The sequence below is a fragment of the Limanda limanda genome, chromosome 7, assembly GCF_963576545.1.
Source record: "Limanda limanda chromosome 7, fLimLim1.1, whole genome shotgun sequence".
NCBI lineage: Eukaryota > Metazoa > Chordata > Actinopteri > Pleuronectiformes > Pleuronectidae > Limanda > Limanda limanda.
The window spans coordinates 27,353,772-27,358,771 of NC_083642.1; the positions used below are offsets into that span (position 1 = coordinate 27,353,772).

At 45.5% G+C, this 5,000-nt stretch overlaps 16 non-coding genes across 16 annotated transcripts in view; all 16 read right to left on the reverse strand.

Moving 5' to 3' along the window:
* The window catches only part of LOC133007217 (5S ribosomal RNA), a 119-nt gene extending 96 nt beyond the window's left edge, over window positions 1-23 (reverse strand). Inside the window, exon 1 of the ribosomal RNA XR_009679704.1 lies at window positions 1-23. This exon is cut by the window's left edge and continues 96 nt beyond it. This is a non-coding gene — a ribosomal RNA (5S ribosomal RNA).
* Window positions 24-237: 214 nt separating this feature from the next.
* On the reverse strand, window positions 238-356 carry LOC133007651 (5S ribosomal RNA). The gene has a single exon (XR_009680110.1). It is a non-coding gene; the product is annotated as a 5S ribosomal RNA (ribosomal RNA).
* Window positions 357-570: 214 nt separating this feature from the next.
* On the reverse strand, window positions 571-689 carry LOC133006533 (5S ribosomal RNA). Its single transcript, XR_009679058.1, has one exon. It is a non-coding gene; the product is annotated as a 5S ribosomal RNA (ribosomal RNA).
* A 214-nt stretch (window positions 690-903) lies between these two features.
* On the reverse strand, window positions 904-1,022 carry LOC133007347 (5S ribosomal RNA). Its single transcript, XR_009679825.1, has one exon. It is a non-coding gene; the product is annotated as a 5S ribosomal RNA (ribosomal RNA).
* A 214-nt stretch (window positions 1,023-1,236) lies between these two features.
* On the reverse strand, window positions 1,237-1,355 carry LOC133007652 (5S ribosomal RNA). Its single transcript, XR_009680111.1, has one exon. It is a non-coding gene; the product is annotated as a 5S ribosomal RNA (ribosomal RNA).
* Window positions 1,356-1,569: 214 nt separating this feature from the next.
* Window positions 1,570-1,688, reverse strand: LOC133008088 (5S ribosomal RNA). Its single transcript, XR_009680369.1, has one exon. It is a non-coding gene; the product is annotated as a 5S ribosomal RNA (ribosomal RNA).
* A 214-nt stretch (window positions 1,689-1,902) lies between these two features.
* On the reverse strand, window positions 1,903-2,021 carry LOC133007218 (5S ribosomal RNA). The gene has a single exon (XR_009679705.1). It is a non-coding gene; the product is annotated as a 5S ribosomal RNA (ribosomal RNA).
* A 214-nt stretch (window positions 2,022-2,235) lies between these two features.
* LOC133007654 (5S ribosomal RNA) lies at window positions 2,236-2,354 on the reverse strand. The gene has a single exon (XR_009680112.1). It is a non-coding gene; the product is annotated as a 5S ribosomal RNA (ribosomal RNA).
* A 214-nt stretch (window positions 2,355-2,568) lies between these two features.
* LOC133005887 (5S ribosomal RNA) lies at window positions 2,569-2,687 on the reverse strand. The gene has a single exon (XR_009678451.1). It is a non-coding gene; the product is annotated as a 5S ribosomal RNA (ribosomal RNA).
* Window positions 2,688-2,901: 214 nt separating this feature from the next.
* LOC133008089 (5S ribosomal RNA) lies at window positions 2,902-3,020 on the reverse strand. The gene has a single exon (XR_009680370.1). It is a non-coding gene; the product is annotated as a 5S ribosomal RNA (ribosomal RNA).
* Window positions 3,021-3,234: 214 nt separating this feature from the next.
* Window positions 3,235-3,353, reverse strand: LOC133006719 (5S ribosomal RNA). The gene has a single exon (XR_009679234.1). It is a non-coding gene; the product is annotated as a 5S ribosomal RNA (ribosomal RNA).
* A 214-nt stretch (window positions 3,354-3,567) lies between these two features.
* Window positions 3,568-3,686, reverse strand: LOC133006588 (5S ribosomal RNA). The gene has a single exon (XR_009679110.1). It is a non-coding gene; the product is annotated as a 5S ribosomal RNA (ribosomal RNA).
* Window positions 3,687-3,900: 214 nt separating this feature from the next.
* On the reverse strand, window positions 3,901-4,019 carry LOC133008090 (5S ribosomal RNA). Its single transcript, XR_009680371.1, has one exon. It is a non-coding gene; the product is annotated as a 5S ribosomal RNA (ribosomal RNA).
* Window positions 4,020-4,233: 214 nt separating this feature from the next.
* LOC133006728 (5S ribosomal RNA) lies at window positions 4,234-4,352 on the reverse strand. Its single transcript, XR_009679242.1, has one exon. It is a non-coding gene; the product is annotated as a 5S ribosomal RNA (ribosomal RNA).
* Window positions 4,353-4,566: 214 nt separating this feature from the next.
* On the reverse strand, window positions 4,567-4,685 carry LOC133008091 (5S ribosomal RNA). Its single transcript, XR_009680372.1, has one exon. It is a non-coding gene; the product is annotated as a 5S ribosomal RNA (ribosomal RNA).
* Window positions 4,686-4,899: 214 nt separating this feature from the next.
* LOC133005987 (5S ribosomal RNA) overlaps window positions 4,900-5,000 on the reverse strand; it is a 119-nt gene continuing 18 nt past the window's right edge. Inside the window, exon 1 of the ribosomal RNA XR_009678546.1 lies at window positions 4,900-5,000. This exon is cut by the window's right edge and continues 18 nt beyond it. This is a non-coding gene — a ribosomal RNA (5S ribosomal RNA).

Here is a 5,000-nt window from a genome sequence, read left to right on the forward strand (position 1 = left end):
CTCAGGGTGGTATGGCCGTAAGCGAAAGACTCAACCCACAATACCTTATTTATACATGTGAACCACCACCACCATCATCAAATCATGACAATTATCAATCATTTCCATCAGTAATAATGTCAGGGTTCCATATCCTTGTTTTCTTTGATGGTGAGTCTTTCCTGCTCTTTCCAAGATGTTTCTCCTTTAAAGCTGCAGCAACCGTTCCCTCTGCTGGTTGCAAAGCAAATTCTAAAAAGCTTCCAGCACCTGGTATTCTCAGGCGGTCTCCCATCCAAGAACTAACCAAGCCCGACCCTGCTTAGCTTCCGAGATCAGACGAAATCGGGCGTGCTCAGGGTGGTATGGCCGTAAGCGAAAGAGTCAACCCACAATACCTTATTTATACATGTGAACCACCACCACCATCATCAAATCATGACAATTATCAATCATTTCCATCAGTAATAATGTCAGGGTTCCATATCCTTGTTTTCTTTGATGGTGAGTCTTTCCTGCTCTTTCCAAGATGTTTCTCCTTTAAAGCAGCAGCAACCGTTCCCTCAGCTGGTTGCAAAGCAAATTCGAAAAAGCTTACAGCACCTGGTATTCCCAGGCGGTCTCCCATCCAAGTACTAACCAAGCCCGACCATGCTTAGCTTCCGAGATCAGACGAGATCGGGCGTGCTCAGGGTGGTATGGCCGTAAGCGAAAGACTCAACCCACAATACCTTATTTATACATGTGAACCACCACCACCATCATCAAATCATGACAATTATCAATCATTTCCATCAGTAATAATGTCAGGGTTCCATATCCTTGTTTTCTTTGATGGTGAGTCTTTCCTGCTCTTTCCAAGATGTTTCTCCTTTAAAGCAGCAGCAACCGTTCCCTCTGCTGTTTGCAAAGCAAATTCGAAAAAGCTTACAGCACCTGGTATTCCCAGGCGGTCTCCCATCCAAGTACTAACCAAGCCAGACCATGCTTAGCTTCCGAGATCAGACGAGATCGGGCGTGCTCAGGGTGGTATGGCCGTAAGCGAAAGACTCAACCCACAATACCTTATTTATACATGTGAACCACCACCACCATCATCAAATCATGACAATTATCAATCATTTCCATCAGTAATAATGTCAGGGTTCCATATCCTTGTTTTCTTTGATGGTGAGTCTTTCCTGCTCTTTCCAAGATGTTTCTCCTTTAAAGCAGCAGCAACCGTTCCCTCTGCTGGTTGCAAAGCAAATTCTAAAAAGCTTCCAGCACCTGGTATTCTCAGGCGGTCTCCCATCCAAGAACTAACCAAGCCCGACCCTGCTTAGCTTCCGAGATCAGACGAAATCGGGCGTGCTCAGGGTGGTATGGCCGTAAGCGAAAGACTCAACCCACAATACCTTATTTATACATGTGAACCACAACCACCATCATCAAATCATGACAATTATCAAGCATTTCCATCAGTAATAATGTCAGGGTTCCCTATCCTTGTTTTCTTTGATGGTGAGTCTTTCCTGCTCTTTCCAAGATGTTTCTCCTTTAAAGCAGCAGCAACTGTTCCCTCTGCTGGTTGCAAAGCTTATTCGAAAAAGCTTACAGCACCTGGTATTCCCAGGCGGTCTCCCATCCAAGTACTAACCAAGCCCGACCCTGCTTAGCTTCCGAGATCAGACGAGATCGGGCGTGCTCAGGGTGGTATGGCCGTAAGCGAGAGACTCAACCCACAATACCTTATTTATACATGTGAACCACCACCACCATCATCAAATCATGACAATTATCAAGCATTTCCATCAGTAATAATGTCAGGGTTCCATATCCTTGTTTTCTTTGATGGTGAGTCTTTCCTGCTCTTTCCAAGATGTTTCTCCTTTAAAGCAGCAGCAACCGTTCCCTCAGCTGGTTGCAAAGCAAATTCGAAAAAGCTTACAGCACCTGGTATTCCCAGGCGGTCTCCCATCCAAGTACTAACCAAGCCAGACCATGCTTAGCTTCCGAGATCAGACGAGATCGGGCGCGCTCAGGGTGGTATGGCCGTAAGCGAAAGACTCAACCCACAATACCTTATTTATACATGTGAACCACCACCACCATCATCAAATCATGACAATTATCAATCATTTCCATCAGTAATAATGTCAGGGTTCCATATCCTTGTTTTCTTTGATGGTGAGTCTTTCCTGCTCTTTCCAAGATGTTTCTCCTTTAAAGCTGCAGCAACCGTTCCCTCTGCTGGTTGCAAAGCAAATTCTAAAAAGCTTCCAGCACCTGGTATTCTCAGGCGGTCTCCCATCCAAGAACTAACCAAGCCCGACCCTGCTTAGCTTCCGAGATCAGACGAAATCGGGCGTGCTCAGGGTGGTATGGCCGTAAGCGAAAGAGTCAACCCACAATACCTTATTTATACATGTGAACCACCACCACCATCATCAAATCATGACAATTATCAATCATTTCCATCAGTAATAATGTCAGGGTTCCATATCCTTGTTTTCTTTGATGGTGAGTCTTTCCTGCTCTTTCCAAGATGTTTCTCCTTTAAAGCAGCAGCAACCGTTCCCTCAGCTGGTTGCAAAGCAAATTCGAAAAAGCTTACAGCACCTGGTATTCCCAGGTGGTCTCCCATCCAAGTACTAACCAAGCCCGACCCTGCTTAGCTTCCGAGATCAGATGAGATCGGGCGTGCTCAGGGTGGTATGGCTGTAAGCGAAAGACTCAACCCACAATACCTTATTTATACATGTGAACCACCACCACCATCATCAAATCATGACAATTATCAAGCATTTCCATCAGTAATAATGTCAGGGTTCCATATCCTTGTTTTCTTTGATGGTGAGTCTTTCCTGCTCTTTCCAAGATGTTTCTCCTTTAAAGCAGCAGCAACCGTTCCCTCAGCTGGTTGCAAAGCAAATTCGAAAAAGCTTACAGCACCTGGTATTCCCAGGCGGTCTCCCATCCAAGTACTAACCAAGCCCGACCCTGCTTAGCTTCCGAGATCAGACGAGATCGGGCGTGCTCAGGGTGGTATGGCCGTAAGCGAAAGACTCAACCCACAATACCTTATTTATACATGTGAACCACCACCACCATCATCAAATCATGACAATTATCAATCATTTCCATCAGTAATAATGTCAGGGTTCCATATCCTTGTTTTCTTTGATGTTGAGTCTTTCCTGCTCTTTCCAAGATGTTTCTCCTTTAAAGCAGCAGCAACCGTTCCCTCTGCTGGTTGCAAAGCAAATTCGAAAAAGCTTACAGCACCTGGTATTCCCAAGCAGTCTCCCATCCAAGTACTAACCAAGCCCAACCCTGCTTAGCTTCCGAGATCAGACGAGATCGGGCATGCTCAGGGTGGTATGGCCGTAAGCGAAAGACTCAACCCACAATACCTTATTTATACATGTGAACCACCACCACCATCATCAAATCATGACAATTATCAAGCATTTCCATCAGTAATAATGTCAGGGTTCCATGTCCTTGTTTTCTTTGATGGTGAGTCTTTCCTGCTCTTTCCAAGATGTTTCTCCTTTAAAGCAGCAGCAACCGTTCCCTCTGCTGGTTGCAAAGCAAATTCGAAAAAGCTTACAGCACCTGGTATTCCCAGGCGGTCTCCCATCCATGTACTAACCAAGCCCGACCCTGCTTAGCTTCCGAGATCAGACGAGATCGGGCGTGCTCAGGGTGGTATGGCCGTAAGCGAAAGACTCAACCCACAATACCTTATTTATACATGTGAACCACCACCACCATCATCAAATCATGACAATTATCAATCATTTCCATCAGTAATAATGTCAGGGTTCCATATCCTTGTTTCCTTTGATGTTGAGTCTTTCCTGCTCTTTCCAAGATGTTTCTCCTTTAAAGCAGCAGCAACCGTTCCCTCTGCTGGTTGCAAAGCAAATTCGAAAAAGCTTACAGCACCTGGTATTCCCAGGCGGTCTCCCATCCAAGTACTAACCAAGCCCGACCCTGCTTAGCTTCCGAGATCAGACGAGATCGGGCGTGCTCAGGGTGGTATGGCCGTAAGCGAAAGACTCAACCCACAATACCTTATTTATACATGTGAACCACCACCACCATCATCAAATCATGACAATTATCAATCATTTCCATCAGTAATAATGTCAGGGTTCCATATCCTTGTTTTCTTTGATGTTGAGTCTTTCCTGCTCTTTCCAAGATGTTTCTCCTTTAAAGCAGCAGCAATCGTTCCCTCTGCTGGTTGCAAAGCAAATTCGAAAAAGCTTACAGCACCTGGTATTCCCAGGCGGTCTCCCATCCAAGTACTAACCAAGCCCGACCCTGCTTAGCTTCCGAGATTAGACGAGATCGGGCGTGCTCAGGGTGGTATGGCCGTAAGCGAAAAACTCAACCCACAATACCTTATTTATACATGTGAACCACCACCACCATCATCAAATCATGACAATTATCAATCATTTCCATCAGTAATAATGTCAGGGTTCCATATCCTTGTTTTCTTTTATGTTGAGTCTTTCCTGCTCTTTCCAAGATGTTTCTCCTTTAAAGCAGCAGCAACCGTTCCCTCTGCTGGTTGCAAAGCAAATTCGAAAAAGCTTACAGCACCTGGTATTCCCAGGCGGTCTCCCATCCAAGTACTAACCAAGCCCGACCCTGCTTAGCTTCCGAGATCAGACGAGATCGGGCGTGCTCAGGGTGGTATGGCCGTAAGCGAAAGACTCAACCCACAATACCTTATTTATACATGTGAACCACCACCACCATCATCAAATCATGACAATTATCAATCATTTCCATCAGTAATAATGTCAGGGTTCCATATCCTTGTTTTCTTTGATGTTGAGTCTTTCCTGCTCTTTCCAAGATGTTTCTCCTTTAAAGCAGCAGCAACCGTTCCCTCTGCTGGTTGCAAAGCAAATTCGAAAAAGCTTACAGCACCTGGTATTCCCATGCGGTCTCCCATCCAAGTACTAACCAAGCCCGACCCTGCTTAGCTTCCGAGATCAGACGAGATCGGGCGTGCTCAG